The following is a 25,278-nucleotide window of genomic DNA, read 5'->3' on the forward strand; positions in this document are numbered from 1 at the left end:
GAGCAGAGCACAAGAAATGCCTGTGCAAAGATAGCAGCACTGGTTCCAAACAGCTACAAGAAGCAAAACAGCTCCATTAATGAGGCCAACCTCATGGGATCCTCAGCTCAATGGAGAAAAGCAGTAATAGCATGGGCAAATTATAATGCAGTTATTTTCTTTCTCCAGTGCCCAGGCAATGTCAGGCTTTGGTACAAGCACAGTACATTTTGTGCCATGTAAAAGTATCCCCCATGTCTATGCTTTAATCAGCCTTACCCTAATAGTCACATAAATGTGTATTTCCCTTTCACTTCAAAGCATCTACCACTTTCCAGGAGCAGATTTTCTTCCTGCTCCATTGTCTTGCCCAAAATCAAGATGTTGAGGTCAATCATTGTTCAGCTCCAGCAAGGAAAACAGATTATATTACCTGGTAGAACTAGGTTACCCCCAGGTATAAGCTGGGGCGCTTGGCTTTTTTTTTTCCAGAGCTGGAAATTATCCATTACTGCATACTAAAAAGGAAATTGAAAGCAGTTCACTTTTCCTTTGCTTCTGCTAAAACAGATGAATTGGTGTTTCAGCTCTGTGGAGAAATTCACAGGACCAATCAAAAAGCCAGAGTATAGCTTCTATATAATTAAATTGTAGGCAGTTATATTTTCCAGCAGCAGGTATGTTACTTGAAATGAACCTCCATGCTGGGTATCTGAGCAGTTCCAATTAAGAAAGTTCTGCTTTGAGATCTCACAAGCCAAAACACACAGTATGGCATTGTGCCCTCAGCTATTAAACTGGAAATACAAACCACTTTTTTGTGGTTCAAATAATCTCCAGGAGATAGCTTTACTGGAAGTTTTAAGTCATATTCTTCACATCATATTCGTCTAAATTGATGATTTCCATGACCTTTTCATATAATTACAAGAGTGTTGTGTGTCCATTTTGATTAAATGGTTCCATGCACCATTATCTTGCAGTTGTTTTTAATGTTGCTGAAGTAATTAGGTGCTCTCTTCTAGCTCTTCTCACAGGAGACCACGGAGGACACACTGATTTCTTAAAATCAGTATCTACTTCTTATTGCGTTGCATTATCTGATATTTCCACTCAGCTGATGTAATAAATTGGTTCATAAATTTCATGGATGATAAGAAAGAGCTGATCATAATCACAGACAGAAATTTATAAGAAGACCATTAAGAACAGTAAGCCATACACTTCTGTACTTGGGCTTCCTTGCCATGTAATATTACAAATGTATGGCATACTTTAATGACTAGCAAATTAAAATTTAATGGACTTTCCATTGCCGCCTACTGTCTGTGCTTTATTTGAGCTCAAGGTAGAAAGCCTCTATTGTCATTTAATTTGGCAGTATTGTTGGATGTTTTCCATTCAGTTAAGTGACCTAGAACATGTATTTGCTAGCATTGCTTATCAGCATTGTTGATAAATTCGCAAAAAAAGATCCTCCAGTTCTTTCATTCTATTTGTTACTGTTGTTATTCTCAGCCTCCTTTTTCCCTCCTCCAAAGGAAAATCCACCCTTAATTCCCCAAAGCTGACAAAAGCTGTGTCTCTCTGTAGAATGGGGAGACACATGCTTTAAACCCCCCAACACAATATAGTGGGTGCTGTGCAAGTGATTAGGTAGGCTTGAGAAGTATTAATAGTAATTGCATTACTAATTTCATTAGCCCTTGCATTATCATTATGTATTAATTATTACAGTTATGCCATTGAGTGCTAATATCAAACGCTGACAGTACCAATTCCCTGAATGCATCTTGTGGTTGCTGAATGTGATCACTGCTTAACAGACTGCTGCTTTTTTGAAAGCTGCAAGGTAACTAACACTGTTCTCTGAGTTTAGCAAGCACCATACACCACTAAAATCTTTCTTACATGAATCTGGTATGGAATTTAGAAGTGGAGTAAAAGCCAAGCAGAAAAATCACAGCAAGGAGTTTCTGTTCGCTGCAAGGACCAGGAACTGAATGCAAGGCAGGAATCAAAGTCTAGATGCTCTTTGTTGGTAGCATAAGCCATACCTCAGAAAAGCAAAAATCTCCTCAGAGGACTAATCTTTCCCTCCTTGACCACTCTTTACTCTCAGGTTACTCTGGACGGCCAAGCCAGGCTGCAGCAAAGAGCATTCCCAATTGCCTCTCACAAGACAGAGGGACAACAACACTGGAACAGGCTGCCCAGGGAGGTTGTGGAGTCTCCTTCTCTGGAGACATTCAAAACCCGCCTGGACACATTCCTGTGTAACCTCATCTAGGTGTTCCTGCTCTGGCAGGGGGATTGGACTAGATGATCTTTTGAGGTGCCTTCCAATCTCTAACATACTGTGATACTGTGATAACAGCAGTCTCCTAACCACTGGTCTGGCAAGGAGCAAGAAGGCAGTCGGACCTCCTGCTACTTGAGCTCCACCATCCTGAAATCAAAACAGCCGAAGATCTTATTAGCCTTTTAGGCAAATAATGACAGATCCCTTCTGTCCACCCGATCGTCATGGCAAGGACTGAGAGGGTAGCTGACTTTCAGGCACTCTGGAGCTCATGTGTGCAGCAGGGAAGCTGGCCTTCATCATTGTTGGAAGTGTTGGGGAGACCTGAGGTTTCTTCCTTTGGCCTCTCATCCTGCACAACAACTTAGCTTTTAATATTTTTAAATTTTGCTTGTAACATCTTGGATTTGGTTGTATCTACACATAACACTTCTATGCCAACTGGAGATGAACCATCCTGCTTTGCACAAGACTCAGCAATAGTTCTTCTAGTTGTTTTCAAAACTCAAGCCTCCTTTCAAATTAAATATATGTAAACCAGGCAATTATGTAAGGTTTATATGTGGTACAAGCTTCTTGCATAAAGTACAACCTGCATGACAATGAAGCACTAGCCCTGGTAGAAGCTTGGGAGTTACCGCAGGAAAAGTAACCATGCTGAATAATAAATAATCATTTGCATTGAACCTATAGTATTTTTTATTCTGTTTTAACGGTATACTGCTACGGCATTCTGCTTCACTTTTATTTCTCAGCTTCTGGCCTGAATACAATAAATGCAGTTGTTCAAAACACAGCAAAATCATGTTATGTCTGTCAGTCAGCCTGATCTGCAGCATCCAGAGAAAGATGTTTTCCAGCCATAAACCAAACAGTAATTCATTCATTCCTTGCAAATTCCAGCAAACACTTTAGAGGCCTCTTTGTAATCCATTCACTGCTTTATTGACCCAGAATCCTCCAGGGAATGTCATAAATCCATATAATGTGTACTACCATTTGTGTCTGAATCCTTGATTTAACTGAAAGATATGTTTAAAAATCACACAGAAGCCATACAGTTCTCTTTGGGTCACATACATAAAAAGTAGCTCAGATAGATTAATTAATTCTACAAAGGCCGCTCAGTTTTGCCACAATTCAATAATTGCTCAACCTTAAGCACATGCTTAGATTTCATTGGCATGAATAGGACTGAACAACATATTTAAACTTGAGCATACACCAAACTACATTGCCTCGCTAGTCAGGAAACCAATCTAATTCAGAGTATTTAAGCATGCATGTAAGCATGTATTGTCAGCATGACTTATTGCAGGGTAACAGCTCCTGTTCTTCAGCTCCCTCACAAACATGCTCCATGCAGCAAAAGTGAAATTGGTCAATAAGAAGAGACTGAGGCGATGCGTAAAAGCGTATTTCTGTTTAATGTCTTTGATGAAAAAAACCTGCAAGGCCATAAGCTGATCAGCACGATCACAGCGCTGATCACACAGCCCGGTACCAGGCAGAGGTACCACCGCTGGTTCAGGTAGCAGAAACCTCCCAGAGTTGGTACACCATGAGCCTCCTGAAGGCTTCATCAGTCCCAGCAGAAACCTCCATCAGCCTAAATATACACTCTCCAGGACCATAGCCAGCTCGTTTAGGACTACTCTGGACATCTCTCCAAGCCACATCATTGTGTCATGGCAACTTACTGTTAAACATACCCTTTGGAGTTCAGGTCTTATACAGAGAGACCCTACATGACGGTAAACCTCTCAGTCATCTTTTCTGAGACCAGATTGTTCTGCTTGGATCTCTGCCCTGACAAGCATGGAGAGCGCAGAGATTTGGAAACCTACATTTTTTAAGGATGGCAGAATATCAATGCTTTTCCAGTTAAGAGCAAGCACATTTACGAGTCTGGAGAATTTGGCTTTAACAAAGAAGCTTATACCAAGACAAACAAAACAACAAAACAAAAAGTAACTCCTTTGTGTGTTGCTTTTTCTCTCATAGGTTCTAATCAATTACTTGCAGTAGACTTCTTCAAGGATTCCCATGCTTTTGATACACAGAAGTCACATTGTGCTGTCCTTACATAAGCTGAGGAAACCCCCCGTTTGTGACTGTACATAATGCAGGACCTCACCCTCAGGAGCTGCAGCTAAAATTACATTTACTGTTCTTTCTGTATTCTTCCCAGCACACATTCATTCCAGAAAATGTCTCAACCTCTCCAGTGAGTGAAGTAGCCATCCTCTCCTCCAGCATCTCCTTTCCAACAGCAAGCGTCTTTCCAGTGCCTTGAAGATTGAGTCTGCAGATCCCAATAGGGGCATTAGCTAGAACAGTGATGTGCCAATGTGCAGCAGTGGGGTACTCAAGCCCAAAGTCTGTACCTTCAGACTTTCTACCCTCAGTTTCCTAGGTTATCTCACCAGTTTGTGTACCTCTGTCGTGGAGTGGCTCCTGGGAGTGTCCGAATTTCCTCAGAGCACAGCACAACACAAACACCTCTGTTTTTGTCAGACAGACTGAATGCAAAACTCCCTCAGGTCTCTCTACGCCTGGGCATGGCAACTCACCCTACTGGGGATTAACAGCAGTGACAAAGGACAACTTTTTCTCCAGAGCTAATGAGGTGATTATTTCATGTATTCTGGATCAAATGGTACATTACCAGTACCACAGGAACTGGCAAGGAACTGGTGAGGAAACGTCCATTAATTTAACATCTGAATGATCACTGCCTAACACTACATAAATGTAATAAATCACTTCACTTAATCTTGAACAGAAGTGACTGTTCTGAAAAGAGCCTTTTGTTCAAGGCCCAGTGGTTTTGAGATGTGAATAAAGGACTAATAAAAAAAAAGAGGCTGGGAGAAAATTTGCTTTAAATGGGAATTTTACTTTGACCCTCCGAGAATGGCAGTCTGGTGAAATATCTGAAGTTTTTGTTTTTTATTGAGCAATAAACTACAGTGAAGTTTGAGTCTGTGGTGTCTCAGAGAAATTGTTAAGCCTGGAAATCACATGGCTGAGTGACTGGCATGGCAGAAATATTTGGCACTGCAAACAATTTGCAAGACAAATGAGTAAGAAAGAAGAATTTCTTACACAAGTGTAACCCAATTAATGTCAACAAAAACTTGTAAAATTTATGGTTCAATTTGTCTCGGGGAAAGTGCAGAACTGACCCTTTCCTGTACCTTCTGGGCAAGTTCATTAGCAAATTCACTGGTGTCTTGTTAACTCTATGGTCCAGCTATGCAGTCAGGTGCAGGTTCTCAATCCTACATCCCTACAAGTCAAGGTTAGAGGTGGAGTGTCATAAAGCTGTTAAAAACACATGACCTCTTGGATCAAGTGCATGCCTCCAGAGATGCAGGTAAAAGTTACAGAACCAGCTAAAACCAAGAGCTGGTCCGGAGAACTAAGGCTAACAAACGACCTGGTCCAAAGCCTACTGAAGTCCACAGAAAGCAGGACTTGTCTCAGTAGCATTTGTATCACTGTCTAATTCAGGTACGTTGTTTTGCATACAGGCAATGTGGACAACACAGCAGAACCCTCAGAGAGCACCCAAAAAGAGCTCTGCCCTTTTGCTGCCACACAAACTTTTTCCTCTCCAAGTGCCTGCCTGCACCCCTGCCTGTTGAGCTGAGCTTGCAAGCAGCTGCCTACATCCCTTCCAATACAAAAGAATCTACGTAAGGGCTCCAATGATATGTCAAGTTGGGGAAAGAAACACATCTCACCATCAGGATGTCAAACAGAATGCGGTCAGTCACACTGAAAGCAACAGAAAGGAAATAATGAAAGCTGGTTTGGACACTTTAGCAACCCATCCTCCTTTTGAGCAAAACAGCTTAAACGACAGTAATACTGCCAGATCTTCGTGGCACATCAGTGTGTGGCTGCCTTATATGCTTATTTAAACCAGTTGATAGCTTAATGTCTCTTTTAGCGTTTTATGCTGTTTGTATGCCACTTAGGTCACTATGTAGTTTTGGTTACATATTTGGACAATCTTGTCAAAGATACACAATTGGGTTAATGAACAAAAAATTTGCTGAGACCACAAGAGACATATTTGTCTACTCTCTCAAGAATAATTTTCCTGAAGAAGTTGTGAATTTTTCACTAATAAAAAAAAACAAAACAAAACAAAACAAAACAAAACCCAAACCCAGGATTTGTGAAAAAGGAATTTAAACACAGCTTAATTCTTCTCCTCAGGCAAAGGTTGCTAAGGGTCAAATGGAGAAAATCCCTCAAACAATATTAATCTAGGTAAATAACCCAGCATTTCCACATCACTTCTCCTGTTTAACTTTTCGTCTACTGCAAGACTGCTGGAATTGCTGTGCATTATTATTATTGTTACACCCTGGTGATAGTTTGACTTTTTCACTTTGAGAAGGATAATTGTTTTCTTTAAGTGTAATTGCTGGAGCAGGTTTCATTTGATCACTTTTCAAAACTTTCTTCTCTTTATAATTTTGGAGAAGTTCCTTGTAAAGTTTTAAGGACTCTATTTTAATTCTCCCTGTTAGGTTGATCAGATTGATTAATTTCTTTCCAGTTTTGCAAGGCTGCTTTTTTCTGTCCTCTCCTCTCCTTTATTTTTTTTCTGCTACTGGATTGGGGTGTGCTATGAAGATTGGTCTCAGGCCTTGAGCTGACAACTGTATTTCACACAGTTTCACCCATGCAGTCTTTCTACGTGCTTTTCCACTCAACTAAAATTCCTATGCATTAATAACTTCTTCCTAGTTCATTCATTTCTACAAGGGGTTGGTCATATCTCAAGCTGTAGTCCCAAAAGCAAGTACAGCTATAAGACCTGTGATGTCAGGGGAGCTCCACTGGGACGCATCCATTTTACACTGAAGATCTTCAGACACTTATAGCCTTTACCAAGGTTGTTCAAGATGTGTTCTAAAATACAGATTATTGAATGACTGCATTAGAAGGCATTCCAAAGTACTACATCAAGAAAACAAGGAAATAAATGAAGTATCAAACATGGATAGTCACAAGAAATTTCCAGTTTAAGGTGCAGAGTTTAGATCCTTCATTACCTTGCCTCTGGGTCACTCTGCCAGTAAGTACCAGCCTTCTCTAGGATGAATTACCTGAAGAAACAAGGGCCCAATCACAAATCCATTAAAGGCAATGAAGAATCTTATCAAAATATCTGTAATAACACCCTGACATCCTTGTTCAGGAAAGCACCAACTTTTATAAAGCCCTCAGAGTATATCTGTAGCTCAATGAGGGCAGGTGCTTTGGGAAGCACTCACCCCACCATCCTGCCTCCCCTGGTGGAGGAACCAGAAGAGGAACTGACAGTGAAGTAGGTTTGAGGACATGTGTGCTTTTCCTGAGGAATGTTTCATGAAACAGCAACTTGCTTCACCAGAAGACAGAAGCCAATGAAATACTTATTTCCTGCCAAGATTTAGCAATCCCTTCCTCTGAATTACATTACTTCAAGGTCAGGGATGGATAGCAGTCACAAGGACATGACAGTTTTAAGATCTAGTTTATTATTCTTGCCAGTTTATTAGAGCTAGAATAAGGGAGCTGGATATCATTAGTGAGGGGAATATTTCTATGTATCAGACTGCCAGAGTACTCCCTTATAGATCTGGCAAGTTGCAAGGTGTCAGACTTTGAAAATCTATTATATGCAAGCTTAGGAGTTATTTTTAGAACTTCCTTAAAATTTATGCAAGATTTATGTTTCCTGTTTTTCCTTAAGACCTGTAGTATTGGCTCAAACTAACACCCTGACTCAGAAAGCAGATGCATATTGTCAGTCACATGAACAGCCCTGCAGAAGCCACTGGTATCACTGGGAGGGCTGCTGGGTTGCAACCCAAATCATCTGGCTTCACAGACTGACACGACGCTGCACTTTTGAAAAGCATGGGCCCTCCTGCTAGACTCAAATTCTACATATCCAGCAATACTGTGTTAGAAAGACCAGCTTGGCAACTCTTTTGGGACAGCCTGCACCACATCATTGTGTTCTTACCCCTGTGAGCAATGATGCCACCTCAGACTGATGTTGCAAAATCCTTATGGCTACCATGATGGATTCACCGTATGTCTGATTCAACACCTATTAATTACCAGTAGAAGGACTCAAACAAACCTACATGGCAACTGAGTCGGGTTTCTAGCTAGAAAATGGGGGAGTGCTTTTATAAACACCAGCAAGTTTCTGCTTGGCAAATGGTTTACATCAAGATGATCAGGGGACTGGAGCACCTCTCGTATGAAGACAGGCTGAGAAAGTTCAGGCTGTTCAGCCTGGAGAAGAGAAGGCTGCGTGGAGACCTCATAGCAGCCTTCCAGTATCTGAAGAGAGCTTATAAGGATCCTGGAGAGGAACTCTTCATTAGGGACAGTAGTGATAGGACAAGGGATAATGGGTTAAAACTTAAACAGGGGAATTTTAGATTGGCTATAAAGAGGAAGTTCTTTACTCTTAGGATGGTGAGGCACTGGAATGGGTTGCCCAGGGAAGCTGCGAATGCTCCATCACTGGCAGTGTTCAAGGCCAGGTTGGACAGAGCCTTGGGTGACATGGTTTAGTGTGAGGTGTCCCTGCCCATGGCAGGGGGGTTGGGACTAGATGATCTTAAAGTCCTTTCCAACCCTAACTATTCTATGATGCCATCAGAGGTTTATGGTAAAATCCTGCACTTCATTTCATATAAGCTACTTCATGTGACAAAGAGAAAAAAAAAAGGAACATTTAACTTCTTTTCTACCCTAAGTCAGAGTTAAGCCCTTGTAGGAAAAGAACAGTAACACACTGTGGACTGAACGACTGCAGTTCTGTAGTTGTTAAAACCAAACTGCAGTTCCCTCGAATACACTTCAGACAGAAGTCATAAAATACTGCATGATGTTATTTGTTTATTGTAAAATGCCAGGAAAAATAGGTTCACCTTTGGGCATTTTTAAAGGTAAGGAACCATAAGGTGTGAAAGCATGCTGTCAGAAGTCTCATTAAGACATTATTTACTAGTTCAAAATGAATTTACATTGATCTTTTGAAACTATTGCTAACCACAAATGCATTAAAACTAAACAGTCTTCATTTACTGAGAAATAAATGTGTCAGCATAACCTTGACTTTTGTCCAGTGCTGTTCTGGCTTTTAATTCACAGGAGCTCAGTGTTAAGCAGTTTATTGCTTGTTGTGCTAAAACATTGCTAATTTAATTGCTAATATATCTCCTTCCTGCAATCATTTTCAAAATTGTTATCTTGAGAAAATATATATTTTTAAAGAACCTCCTTCAAAACTAGCAGTACTGGCACATACTCACTGAAATTGTTTCCTGCTACATATTAGATACTGCTTAAAGCAGTTTTAACAGAAGAGGCAGGTAAAACACATTGAAAGAAATCTGACTGTGTTCATCTAGATTATAAGAAGCTTTGGAGTTTTGTAAAATATGTATGCATTCTTTAGCGTTTAAATCAGTAATTTAAAGTTTACATTGAAGAAAAAGATGACTTTGTTAATGCATCCAGACCACTGTCTAAAAAATAGGTGATTTTTATTTGTTTGATAACTTTATAACACACACTTGAAATACTACTATGCATGCCTGATTGAAAGCCAAACAGAGCTTACTGGTTCACTTCACAGTGGTCTTTGGACTAATTTTCTGTTGCAACAAGAAATCCAAGCCAAAAGGGCAAAGAAGAGCTCCATATTTGGTTCCTGCCAGTACCTGGTATGGATTTGTCATTGTCCCCTCTTCTCAAGGATGGTGGATGAGGAAAAATAGCAAATTCAAGTGTGGTTTTTCCTTTCCAGTGATGGCAAGTGCTCGGAGGAAGCACCAAGTTCTCTACTTTTAATCAAGAACTTCAACAGTCTCATCCTTCTACTTTGCTGTCCTAAGGTAAAAATAATCCTTTTTCAGCTCCTGCTCTATCTTTATTTTCACTTTTAAGTCTGTTTCGTTCTACAGGAACCCTGTAAGCTAGATTCACCCCTGATGCAGAGTGCAGAGAAAGTCCATGCCACTGGGGATCTGCCTGAAAGGAAGACCTACTCCATGAGGCTAACCTGGAGCTGGAGCTGTCTATTTGCAGAGAAGCTGGATCCCAAACCACTGAAGAAAGCCCTGGCTCAGCTGACAGGGCCTATTTGGAGCTGCATCTGCTAACTGGGTGCTCTCAAAATCACAAACAGACTTATGTGCTTGCCTTTGGAAAGTCTTTCCTTCAATCCCTACCCTCTATATGCAGGCTTAAAGAAGCCTTTATACAAGGCAGGGTAAGGATAACAGCCTAGCACAAATGAGGGTGGCATTTGCACAGCTGAAGTTCCAATGACTGATTTGAGTCCAAGTACTTGAGACTCTTGAAACTAACTTTTCATTTTAAGTTGTGAGTCACAAAACCTCAGCATCCTATATCATCTACTCCTCACAGGTAGGCATGGTGTGTTTAGTTTGTGTATGAATGAAGGCATACAGCACATGGCAGACTTCCTGCGTTAGCACTGTTCTGCTGCAAAAATTGTAAACATATATTGGGACATATAGTGGAGTCTGGAAGACAGTGAAGCAGTTTTTCTGCTCAGGCTCAGCTGCAATGGAAAAGCCAGTCTGGGCCTGGCTCATAGAAAGATCTAGAGCTGAGTTCAGAGAAGGGTGATTTTGAAAAGAAATCTCTTGTTAAGAATTATCATCTCAAGATCATAGGGAAAAAAAGAGCGAACTGTTTATTCTGGAGGAGACAGCTATTTGAAGACATAATAATTGTCTTTATGTCCATATCAAGGCTGTTACAAAAAAAAACCAGTATTCTCTTACTCTTTTTGATACAGCACACAGGAAAATGTACAGAGAAGGATAGATGCCTGTAAGACACTATTAGACAAAAGCAGGAGCAGGAGACAGGGATGGCAGCAGAAGCTGAGACACCTTGTCAGGTTGAGATGGTCCCTCAGCAAGTGGCCTTGGTGCAGCCATTCCTCCTCCATCCCAAATGGTGGGTCAGATAGATTCCTAAGGTACCTTCCAAACACATCTTCTTGTCCCCTACCTTCATTTCATGAAAGGGAAGGTTTGGCCTTATGGTGAAACTCCTCCCCTGAGCTGCCCATTTTATGTCAATCTTTGCATTTAGTGCTTGTCATAAAATCACTGTAGCCATTTCATTGTGTTTGCCTAAGGGATTCTTTAATGACCACAAACCCTGTTGCTGGCTGGAGAGGTATGCCTGAGAGGGGCTGCCATCCAAGAGCTTTCACTTGCTCTAGCTCCTGCCTGGAGAGGACACAGCCTCAGTGGAGCCAGCACTTGGTGAGGCCGAACCTGGCAGCACATAAGGTGACCCCGCAGAGGCAGAGCGACAGTCAGTGGGCTGGCATAGCCAGCTCCTCTGGGCTGAGCTCTCTGTGTACGGGAATGAGCTCTGCCCCACTGGACTTGAGCAGACAGGCTATTTAAATGTCTTACACCCCTATGACTCCTCAGCTGCTAGTGCACTTAACTCAACTTGCAAGGTGTTTGCTAGATCTGACTGATGTTAGGCATATTCTTAAGGTATCAAAACACTATTTTATCAAAATACAGTAATTTTCACACTGAATACATGTAACCAAAACTTCTATGGAATATCAGTCATCATTCTTCAGATTGTATTTAAACTCATATTATTTGTTCTTTCCTCTATATATTGATGCTATGACTCCATCTCCAAATCCAGAAATTTCATATTTGCTAATTGTTAATTTATACTCCAGCATTCCCAAAACCCCTCAGAAACTTCTGAATGCAGGTGAGAATACAAACTTTGTATTACTTGGGGTCGTGAAGCACAGAAGAATAACTCTGATTGGAAAATACACTTTGCCCAGTTAAGGGGTCACCACAGGTTATGAGCCCCAGGATTCTTGCATGCTTGCAAGTGGAGAAGAAAACACTTATAAAAGTTGCCAAGGGAATTATTATGTAAATTATTGAAACCTGAGAATTAATAAAGTGCTAGATGATGGCTACAAGTTATCTTACTTATTCCAATGCTGACCCTTCATGCTTTGGACAAAAGCATAAGGTGTATTCTCTTAGCTTTGGGACCTTACCAAGTTTAGGAGAGAGGAGGTTTCTGGTGAGCAGAAATAGTCTATATTAGTCTTTTATAAGATCCTGCTTTGGTCAGGACAGTCTTACATCACTGGATGTGTCCAGACTGTTACATGTCCTGCAAACAGATGTGTGTCTAGAAAGCCAGTCCAGCAAAGAAAGGCTGTTCTGTTCAGGTCTCCAAACACATGGGACCCCAAATACTTGTGTTATGTGAGTTGTTGGTTGCAGAGTCTAGGTCTTCTTTTGAATTAGTCCTGATTACCATGTATTACATGTCCTGTTAAGGTCCACAGTACAGGGAAGAGACCAGCAAGAATTGTTCAGCATATCCTGCAAAAGTAATTATAGGAATACAAAAAATCAGTAAAAAATATGAAATTCATATTCCGTATTACAGATCTACAAGATGGCTCCTCCTTTTAAGGAGAGGTGGTCCTTTAGGGTCAGTTGATCTGCCTGTGCACTACACGATAATAAAACAGTAATATCCACCCTTGCCTAGCCCTTGTGTCAGTTAACCATGCCTTTCCTTCCACTCCCACCCCCTTTCTCTTTCTATTTTCCATCTCGGGAGTGTTGTTTTTATAACTCTAAGTCACAAAAAAAAAAATACTTAGCAGCTGTCATAAACGTGCTAAAAATCTTCACTCGTTAGCATACGATCATTCAATTAAGAGAATAAATAGTGACCCAGAGGTTGATTGAAACTGGCTTTGCTTCCCACATTTCCACAATTTAAGATGGAAGTAATAGAGGAAATGTTGTGTGGAAAATGCTTATATATTCCCTGCTAATGGTGGAAATGCTTAAGTATCATCTGCACAGAGCTAATATAAACCAAAGTGGTTTATTACCGCTGTTTTGTGATTTATGACTCACATTATGACTTTATTTTGAAATGGTTTCATTAAAAATTAATGTGTGGTGAAGGAAGAACTCACAACAAGTTACAGTGATCAAGTTCTATTGGGGGCAAGGCTAGTGATTTATTCCTTATAATCTACTGAAACAGGCATTTCTGTTCTGTATCATCTATTCAGATGCTGCAAGATAGTGTATTGTGCTGGAACTTCCCAGGTGAGGAAATCACACTGTTGTATCTAGCTGCCAGTGCTGCACACCATGAGGGCTTGGAGTTTGGGGCATTTTAAGATCTGAGTAGTTTACAACAAAATCTGAATAATTTATAACCAATGTTCTCAGCATTGATTAGTGTTCTTTTGTAACAGAATGTCTTTTTGATAGTGCTCCATTCCTTTAATGTCTTGTGAAAACTCAAGGAACCAGCAACTGCATAGCTTAATGGAAAAATCAGCTTTCATTTTTATTAGGTATGTAATGGAGGATAAGTATTAATAACTATTTCCTCTCCCAGGTATGCACAGCATTAACACGGAGACAAAACGCGACCAGTCAGGAGACAAGTTAATAATCCCAAGGAACTGCTTTCCCCACCAGCCTCTAGGAAGATGCTCTCCCTGAGCACTGCCTCAGCAGGATCAGTCACTGGGACAAGGTCCCCCAAGCCCATCAGCAGAAACTTCCCCCGAGCCCCATTCTGACCTTCTCCCCAGGGAAATCATGCTTGGCTACTTCCATGGCACTCTTCCCATCATCAGCATCATTAAGTGACTCACCATCACTTCATAAATTAATAGGCCCACATGGGAAAATGGAGGGAAAGAGAAGTTGTTGAGAGCAATAAAGAGCATCAGCGGCTGGGAGAAGAGAATTGAACCCAGGAGACCTGGCGTCCACAAATATAGTCCCTTTTCAAGGGCTGCAGTGTGATCCAGCTTTAACAAGTTATACCTTCCAACAGGTTCAATCTACTCTAAGCCAAATATATACATATGCAAATATATACAACTATATGCATACACTATGATTCTACGGTACACATAATGTTTTAAAAGCAGATATTTTAATAATACACGAGTGATAAGAATGCAGAAGTTCCTCCTTGTTTCTGACTTTTATGTAGATTGATACAAGAATGTTTGTTGAAAGAGAGTATTTCTCTTTTGTGTCATAGATGACAATATCTTTATGAAAATTTTTTTAAACTAATAATACCTCATTTTAAGAAAAGATAGAATCTAGGTTTAAAGTAGAGTAAATCATTAGCAGATTTGGATTTGGATGTAAAAGTTTTCAGATAATTAAATTCTGGGCCTCTTTGTTGCAATTTGTTTGGTTTTGAGTCCATTATTAAATGCTGCCAGGGTCACATGCAATATCCAGGGCTCCAGCCAGAGTCAGACTCCAGACGCCTTTTTATTTCAGGAGCGTGTTGCCTAATTTAAACAAGTGCAGAACTGCTCTTTCTTGGTTTGGACTATAAAGTAGAAAAAATTCCACTAAACTAAGGCCATTATGCTCCTAGTGAGAATATGCCCTTCGGGACCTGATGTATATTCTTTATGTAGACTGACTTCAACGCTGCAGGTAATTCATCTTAACTTCCTTAGTTCTCCATCCTTATTCAGCTGTATAGTCCAATAGACACAATGTTCAAAATAATTAAACCTCTTTCTTCATAGATAATTTATTCTCCTATGAAGTGACTTTTTTTCTAGAGGCTGTTTCTAAAATTATTTCATGAATATAGAAAATTTCATTCCAAAATTCACATCTTTCAAACAAAGTCTCTCCTTTATTGATACCCAAATAATCAAAGTTTGGTTATTATATATAAGCAAATGCTTTACAACTGGAGGAGGTGAGCAGAGGGAAGAGTATTTCTTCTGGTGAGTGGCTTGCAATTGTCACTTCTACTGACAGATTCAATGAGTACCAAGGAGAGATGGCACTTAAGTGGAACAGCTTATCAGACTTCGTCTTTTTGGAAACCAGGTACTTAATGTTTTGTCTCTGCACATGCTTAGCTTGATGGGGCACCAGTCTACCATAATGTTTTTATCATTTTTAATAATATACCCCTTCAAAGCTGTGTAGGAAAGCTTTGCCTTCTCATGCAGGTTGCAGAGGGCTCAGGACCCTGCACTCCCCTTGAGTGAGGCAACAGGAATGGCCAGCGCTGTCCCGAGCAGGGTCCCCACCACACGATTGCACCCTGCTGCAGTTGGCTAAGGCAGATCCTGCATCTGCACACCTCTGAGGAGATGACCCAACTGCCTGACTCCTCCTGGCTCTTCCAAGGCAAGAACATGGGTCTGGACAATGCATTTTCCAACCCCAGGGACAGAAAGTCTCAATACCCCTGTTTCACAGTGCATGCCAAGCCAGAAATCTCAGCTTGGGCTAGAGGCAGATGGTTGTTTATCAGTGTCCGGCATCTTCTTGCCAAGTGGGTGGTGGCAGGCAGTTGGCACCACATTTCCAGGTCTAATTCCAGAGTACTTTAGTGCTGGTAGGAAATTCTTTGCTCTAATATTCAATTAGCTTTCAAATGAGTGAAGAGCGTGTATGAGCTGAGATGGCCATTTTACCAAGTCCTGTACCATCACAAATTGTTCACAGACAGCTGTTTCAAAGTAATTGAAGTCATAATGTGCAGAAAAATGACTTTTCTAATGGTTGCCTTGAAGATTTATTTTTTTTTAATGTAATTAAAAAGTAGATTTAGAAATATGCTCGGCAACCCAAAAGATTAAATATTAATATGGAGTATAATTAATAAATGATACTGCTCTTGATTACTAATGGATTATTGACTCTAAAAGCCTAACATTATGGAATATTAGTGCAAACAAAGGCTTTGGGGGAATATCTCTAAGTTTCCACGGTGAAGCTGCATCTTTGTCCTTCTAAAAAGTTGTACACCTCTTTCAACACCCTCCAAACCTCTGAGAAATAGCATTAGACTGAAAGGTATGATTATTATAACCACTTTTGAATCTGTTCTGACCATTTATTCTACATTGGAGTCCTACCTTGCAGGATCTTCTGTTAGTGGAAATTGTTCCTGAAAAATTATTTTGTCTTAGAATGGAGATTTATCACACTGCCATTGTTGTTATCCCCTTGCTCTTTTCAAGAACATGACAATGCTTTGCTTAAATCAGGTATCAGCACTGGTGTCTATGTTAAATATACCTTGTTAATAAAGTGAAATTGAGAAAGCTGTGAAATATTAATAAAAATTCTTGATACATGTTGAACTTTCACAACAAACAGCAATTTTGAAAGATAACTGTTTTTGCAAGAAATTGCAATAGAATTAACATTAGCAAGCATTAACAAGTCTGGACCATAAAATTACAGAAACTGGAGAGAATACACAATTATGAATTCAGTTATATAGGTAGATCTGTTTGCCTCTCCTGTTTCAAACACTAAACTTGCAACAGGGTGGTCAGTAGTTTAACATTGCTGCCAGCTGGACTTACTTGTACCCTGAAGGAGGCCTATTTTGTACACCTAAGCCTGAGGAGGTAAGATTGAAAGGGAAGATTCACTTTATCATGGAAGAGGCCGAGAATGATAATATAAGCAAGCGTTTTAAGCAAGGAATTTTATCCCATTTGTACTCAGGAAAAGGGCTCAACTGAAGCTAATGCTGCCTTCCAGCTCAGCAGCATGTTTCCTTTAAAAGAAGGGAAGAGCTGTATTTCATAACCATTAAAATATTAGTGTCCATATCCCAAAATGCTAAAGGGCAGATCTTTATATCTGCATCTGAAAGCAGACCTTTGCTGACGATGTACCTCAGAGCTGAGAAGCAGCTTGCAACCCACATGCGGCCATGGGTTCCTGTGTGTCCTTGGGCAAGCGAACAGAATGCAGGGTGTTTATGTGGGATCCTGACAGCTCCCATGATGGACCAGTAGGACCCAACCTGAGCACCCTTCCTCAGGGTGCAAGGCAAGGATGGAGCTGAGTCACCCCTGTATTCATTTCGTGATTGCCACCAACCACCCAGGTGCTGCTTGGCCATACTGCTGCCCAGCCAGTCATTCTCCTCTTGCACTTTTGCAAACAATTGCTCTTGTTTTATTGCATTTGTCTCTGTTCTTAGCAAATATATTCCTTTTTTTTTTTTTTTTTTCCAAATTATTTATATTATTTATCAGGATCGTATTCAATTTTAATCCTGACTTCTAAGTGCGCTTGCAGCCTCACCCAGTTTATCAACTGCAAATTTAATCCTTGCTAGGAATTATTACATACTCGTGCCTATTTAGTGTCCATTAACTTTAATTAGGTCAAGAACCCTTTGATTCATGGGGCTTTTTTCACTGCTACGTCTTACCTGGCTCTGATTTAAAGAATAAAAGAAGATAAAACTGTTTTTTCACAATCCACAGGGGTTTTAAGAAGGATTTTCAAATGCTACTGTGGCAGTATACATACAAACTATCTTAATTTAATCAAGTGCCTAATACAAAAAGGAAGAGGGGGAAGCATAAAAAGAAATATTCCTTCACAATGAAGAAGTGCAATCCATGGTATTCTTAGCTGAGGAGGCTTTTAGAAAAGAGTTCTGACCATATTGATAAGCTATTAATACTGACTTTAACCCTCAACTAAAACAGTCCTTTAAGTGTTTGAAATGTACAGCACTATCATCACTTCAAGAAGCAGCATCCAGAAAACCTGCCCTTTCAGTCTTTTCTTTCCTATGATAGGTTCAGGTCTTTCATTCAAAGCTCTGGGACTCTTACAGTCTGTGATGCTTACAAATAGAAAAAAATGCCCTTTGGAGATCAGAATAGGTGACATCAATAAAATAAGGCATTTTTCAGAGCAGGTATTGAATTCTCTGTGTTTACGCACTAAAGGATCATTCCTGACAGAGCATGCTGTCTACCTACCAGCTGCCTAGATGGCAGAATATATATTACTGCATTATTTAATAACAGCTAGCACGTACCTAAATCCAGCTTACACCAGAGCACAGACACAGTCTTAGTTAACTTTTTAAATTATCAGGTCTTAACAAAGTATCAGAAATTAAGGTGATAATGGACTAGTTGACATACTTTTTTTTTTTTTTTAAGTAAATTTGAACTATTCCTATGCAGATGCAATAGGCCTAATGAAACAGAACAGAACAAAGGCTTCATACATTAGGTTGCATCAATTTTATGCTTCAAAGGTGCTGCAGAAGCTGAATGAAAAATGTTTGTACTCTTGCATTAGGAACACACAGAGCTAAACCTGCTTCTATAGACTATATGACATAATTTGCTTTCAAAATTGTGTTGATTAGAAGACTACTTCTAGGAGTACTTCTAGAATTGCATCATAATTCTACTATTTGCAACGTACAGTGTACACCAAGATTATATTTTTTTTGAGTATGTGAAACAGAGACATCCAGTATGAACTAGACCTTACTTTGAGTAATTTTGTTTAGTTTTCATAATTGCAGAATAAAGAATGAGTAAAGCACTACACTTTTGTTACTCTCTATTTTTATACTCACTCCTCAGATCAATGTTTTAACATGGGCTAGTTGATATTAAAGCCAGATCCTGTTTATGAATCTCACTGAGACCACCAGCATAAAGATAAAATGACTGTACAAGGAATCGCTTTCAGATTTTTCTGGGTGAAATAGATATCTTGCTTAACAGTGGATGCTACAAGACCTACCACAAGCAATTTTGAGTACTTCTGGGGAAGAGAGCCAGCTTTCACTCCTTGGTTCATTTAGCTTATTTCTCTGCTTTTTAGTCTTAGGATGGCAAACCCACTTTCTCATTGCAACAGATACAGACTACTCACAGTATCAGGCAAGCAGCACCTCTAACTTTACAGCACAAATTCATTACCAGTTTTCCTGTTTCATCCTAGAATTTATTTTATTTTATTTTATTTTATTTTATTTTATTCTTTAATTCTGACTTATTTGCTCTGGTTTGAGCCAAGTTGCTCTTATCACTGAAGATAATGACAGGGATGAGCAATTCCAATGTCTGCCCCAACAGTGTTTGGTCTATTGAGTTACAGAAAATGCAGTATATTATTAAACCATTATATTGAACAGCTGCATTTTATCCTGAAGAACAGCTTTGAGGGAGCTGCATTTGGAATGGTTTCTGCTTTTCTCTCATAGGGGGAAAGATCAGGGTAGTAAATTGGCCCCAGCTCCCGAGCTGGCAGAAAAGGAGTACTTCTTAGCTCAAGGGAGGGGGCTGGCCACTCTTTTTTATCATTCCCTCGGCATCTTAGCCACAAGTCGGCACAGCCTGCCACTGCTCCAGTGAGACCACTGTCCTCTAGCTCTTCAACAAGGCAGCAACACCATAAGAGCTGATCAGTCAAGCAGCAAATGGTGTGAGCAAAGAAAAGCAGGTTATGTAGAAAAATGTTACAAATATAATAATAAAGAAATAATCCCTTGGAATTCTTAGGGCGTATAACAATAAAACAAAACAAGCATGTGATGGAAATTAAATCTCCCAGCCGTATTGAATGCTAATGGCCTTTTTTAAATTTCAGCCTTATTTACTATGTAGAGATAAGAGCTGACTCTGAGCACTTTGTCTGATTCAGAACCTCATATAAGAAATCTAAAGATCACTCAAATTAAGAGGAGATGGCTAACTACTCCCCTGGGTTATACAGAAGAGTATTTTATTTGCCCCCATTAGAGCAAAAGAATAGCACAGAACAGATTCAGTCCAATCAGAGATACCATTCAACAAAAAGTGGCAGCTGCTTTTGTTTTTCTTAAGGAGCATGGAAAAATACATCTGTTTCCATTAGCACTAGACTTTCCTCTTGGTTTTTCTAATACTTTATTGTTGTCATTCTGCAAACTCTAGAGCTATGCAGCAAGCATCTCTTTAAAGGCGAAACATCCTTTTGGAGCTTACCTGTTCTAAAAGATCACAATCTATTAATCCATAGTTTCTGGCAGAATAAGAATGTCTTAAATTGTAATACATAAAGCGATAATCTGAGCAAAAGGAAACAGAATACCTACCCTCTTTCTAAACAAGCTACATATTTTCTATAGATCAACAGCACAGAAATCACAGTAGAAGGTACTGACAGAACATGGGAGTAACTAGCACTGATTGAAGGCTTTTATTAACTATATTTTAGTTTTATATTCCCCATGTGGCTTGGCATCACAAATATAGCTGTCATAAACAGCAACAGAGAAAGAAGTGGCTGTTCTTTCATTATTTTGAACTTTCCCAGCAGGATTCACCGCTCTGGCTTTTTTGAGCAACTTGTGGTTTGGAGCATGCAAGCAGTATGCATTATGTACTAGCTTGCATATTTCTACCTTAAATAGGAGGTGTAACTAGAAGAGACTGAGTAGACCTGTTTGCAAAATATGAGTCACTACAAACCTCAGCATCAAACCTCAAACCAAACTCTATACTTCAAGATTAAAATTGGTTCAGAAAAGCATTTCTGTTTTCTATCTCTGTAGAGAACAAGGTTTATGGAAGGAGGCCAGCACCTTGGTACAGGATAAAAAAAAGAAACACTTTTTTTTCTTCCTGCAGTCTGACAGAACATCACTCAAAAGCATACTGGAAAAGAAATTGAAAATCACTCTTCCAAAAGGCACCAGCTGTCAGCACATTATCAGCATGGGAAGGTCCAAAGAGTCAGAGGAAAGACCTCAAAATCAAAAGACAAATACATCTAAAAAGTTTTATCTAATGATAGTTGTCAAGCTCTCTATCCTGAATCACCAGCATTAGGAGATAAAGAAGGAAAAAGAGTTGAGCAGAACCAGGTAATATCACACATCTCTTTGCTCTCTGTCACACCTCTCCTTCCCAAAAAACATCCACCAGCTTGTCCAAGCAATGGTGACAGGGTCACCCAATGCAGCATCTCGCAGGGTCTCAGCAAAGGCAAGCAATCTCTGCAGAACTGGTATGGCCATGGAGAAGAGTTCACAGGCCCAGCCCCTGACATAATTTGCTGGTATCAGCAGGATGACTAAAGCTGATTCAAAACCTGTGGAAGTCAGTGAGAGCCTTGTTAATGCCCTAGATGGGCTGGAGACATTGGGTTTGCTTGGTTTTATGCATGTGCATAATGAGGTTTTCAAACCTCATTGCTGTTACTATAGAGTAAGGAAAGACTGGCACAATCCTGTCTCGGGGAATAATTTCAAGTATGTTCTGGAGCAGACTGATACTTCTTGTATTGGTGGTCCCTCTGCTCAGATATTTGGGTCACCAAATGCTTTGCCATCAGAATCAACACTCCAGTTCTTCAGCATCTTGGTTATTGCACAGGAAGTGGCAGTACAAAATTTTTCCAGTGCACTCATAACTAAGTATTTTCTACAATGTTGAGATCTTCAAGTAAAGCGTAACATAATCCAGCAGGGTTTTGAAATAGAGGCAGCAAAAATGTAAATTTGTCCAAGTTCATTAAAGTTTTCTTTTTTCACAATATTTTTGTTCTGATGTGCTGCAGAATGTAATGCCTGGTATCCAACTGTATCAACTTACTTCCTATTCCTAGAGACAGACTTATTCACAAAGTGAGGATGTGGAAAAAAGGGAAGAAACTAATACATTTTTTTATATTTCCCAATTTTCTAGAAATAGTTTATGAAAGCCTGAAGGAAAATTAAGCTCTTCTTGGTGTTACTTAATACACATATTCAAGCAGAGCCCTTAACAATGGCTATAAATATCTGTACTCAAAGAAAGAAAAACTACTTTTTGAAAAGAGCTCATTAGAAAAATTAAACCACTTTTTTATGATCTACAACGAATGCAATGCTTTCCTTCATGCCTTTGGGTGGTAGAGCAGGTTTCAGGAAGATGGCAAACTAAATTGTCTTCTGCAGGATAGCTGCATAGAAAAGAAATTATTCCTCTCAAAGTGGCTGGCAGGATTGCATTATCATTTCTCAAGTGCCTCCCAATTTTGTAGCTCCTGAAACAGCTATTACGTGTTTCAGCCTAACAGACTCAACGTGTTATGCAATTCCTCTGCAGGCACAAAGGGGACTTCAGTCCGAGTTCACAGAGACTGGCCAGTCGGTCCATTCGCACACCATGACACACATGCACCAACCCACTCACTGTATGCACTTTATTAATTTACACAGCTTAAAGGAATCTAAAAACCTCCTTCAATCAAGGAGATAAAAATCCTGCAACAATCTGCACTACTCCTCCATACAAACACACAGTCTGAGTGCAGGAAGATTTTCCTTTTAGATCAAAGGAAATGGTCCATTTGACTTTTTTTTTAATATATTTTTTAATTGCTAGGAAAACATCCTATCAACTTATTCCTTTTCCCTCCAGACCAACCAGTAAACTAAAAAAACCCCCTGGTGTTGTTACAGCTCTACCATGTACAGCCCCACAGCAACTGATAACACAGCACTTTCCCATGCCCATCTTATTTATCTCTTAGACTTCAGTTTTAGAATAGGCACTCTTTCACTTTTTGTCCTCTCAAGGTGTCAGTGATGCTGCTGCAGGCCAACCCTGCACTTCCAGGCAACGTTGATGCCCTCCTCTCCCCACCCAGGAGGCACCGAACATCTGTCATGCGGCCAACGCAATCCTCAGAGATGCTTTCCAGGACACTGGCTGAGCCAAGGCAGGGCTGGAGGAGGTGTCCTGGACCTTTTACCCCATCTCATTTATAGCTGAGCCCCACTGACCTGAATATGAAGTCACCTTACTGACTGATAATGATGGGCAAACCTTTCTCAGTGACCTTAGTAGGAGCTGGGCTCGATATACAGGCTTAAGTCCATCCTTTACGTTAATGAGATTAGTTGTACTTGATGTCTTTTCAGCAAGTATCATCATCTGCTACCAGCTCTGCCTTGCTCTGAAAAGGAGAGAAGCAATTAAGAGGCTCTTTCCTCTCCTTGCTAATAACAGAATGACACCAAAAGGACAAAAGAAGAAATGCAGGCAGGGAATGTGTGTTAAGCTCCTTTGGAAAGGCAGGACCCAGCCAGAACAGAACAGCTTTGGTGTGGCTCTGCTGCCCCGGAGCACATTTCCCCAGACCTCTTTGCCCACCTCAGGAGAGGAAAATGCACAGGTCCTTGTAGAGGGATAGGGATGGAGAAGCCTTCCTCAGCCACTCCTTAAAGTTTGAGTCAAAGCACACTGAGTTTCAGAGAATTTCTATTTGTAACATTTCCAGATGTATAAACCTGTAACAACAGGATCAGAAAAGAGCTAGTTCACCAAAGTGAAAATTGGTGTGACGGCAGCAAAGAGGAGAGATACAAAATACTGCAAAAGGTATAAACTTCCTTCAAAAAAACAGAATAATTCCTCAAATCCCTTTTCAACTTACTATGAAAGAAAACACCACACATTTATAGATGAAAAAAAATGTAAAAATACACATGCTTTGTAGAAACCAACCATCAAAATAGTTTTCAGGCTCCACAAACAAAATCCAGTAGCCTGAAGATGTCAAGCTATTTCAGACTCCATAGTCTCAAAAAACCCCAAATGTCTCAGAGCCCGCTCATCCCAGGAAATTGATCCTGGAAGCCCTGAGGTGGCTCTTGAGTTTGGGCTCCCTTGCAGGCTACACAAATCTAAAGAAAGGATCTATAAGGGGGACATGTCTGTGATCAGACTGAGAAAGTCTGACCTAGAGGTGTTTTGCTGACATGGCATTACAGTGCAGCACAATATCAGGATGAAGAAAGAAGGTCCAGCCACCCATAGGGCCCTGCCCTTTAACTCCTCTTACTCATTGAGAAACCATCCCAGTACTGAGCTACCCAGTCCTGGGGTACAAGTCTTAGAGAGTGTCTGGGATTCTGCTAGCAAAATACTAACATAGACTAACCCACTCAACAATACTCGTAACTAGTCTTCCTGCATGTCTGCAACCACACACAAAATGAACGTACCTATTAACCCTCACAGTTTCTCTCACCTTATTTAAAGCAACCTGCTTTTGACAGAACCCAGAGATTTCACCAAGACCCTTTCAGCTACAAAGTAAGAACTGTATTAAACCTAACACCTAAATATTTTTTCCTATTTTAGAACACAAAATTCTTCTCAGAACCATATCTCTGATCACTTATGCTAAACTTTTCTTAGACAGATGAAACCCTTAAAGAATGTGAAAGAGAGTGAAAGCTGTTTGTTAGCACAGATACTGGCATGTGGAAGCTCAGTTGCTTTGAAGGGCTGCTCTCCCACCTGAGCCCTGCTTTTAGCAGGCATGTGTTTTCCTGAGGTATTGCCTTAGATATGAGAAAGCAAGCAAAGAAGCAAGCAAAACTTCTGTATCAGTGTAACAGGTCATGGTATTTACAGGTTCTATGTAGAACAAAAGGAACATAAAAAGTAAGTAGGGTATGGTATAGATGACAGATTAGGTTGTCAGCTCCACAGAGAGATGTTTAAAAGAAAAGTAAGGAAAGGCAAGGCATGGAAAATAGTAGAAAATTAAGCAAGATGCAACTATGCTAAGTATTCTTTTCATTCCTGCAGCACAGGTTAAACCCTTCATCTTTTAGTGATTTCTGAAGTCAGTAGTTTCTTGGTTCCTCAGCTCACAGACGGTGTATCTTTGATCACCCTGAGATGTTGCTGAAAGCTTGAGGTATCTCAGCTGGAGCACGGCTATATCAGAGGAGAGTAAATCTGCTGCAAATGCAGGGCCCTGATATTGTGCCTAGTTTCTCTCATAGTACCACTGTGAAACAGCTCAGAAGATCAGTGCTGTGACTCCGCTGTGCCAGACAATGCAATCACTGCTCTGCAGGGTGCAAGCTTCTGTCCGGAGAAGTCCCAGAGCACTTGGGCAAAACAAACCATATTTAACTGTAGCTAGAAAACTGCTTACTTTGTCTGTCATGGTGCTGGTATTCAAAAGCTACCCAATTAATGAAAGTATACCGGTATACAGAATGGTTGCTATTCTACAATGCTGAAGAGCAAGCACTGAGTGAGGAGGAGGAAGAAAATGAGAGGAATT

The sequence above is a fragment of the Psittacula echo genome (genome assembly GCF_963264785.1).
Source record: "Psittacula echo genome assembly, chromosome: 3".
NCBI lineage: Eukaryota > Metazoa > Chordata > Aves > Psittaciformes > Psittacidae > Psittacula > Psittacula echo.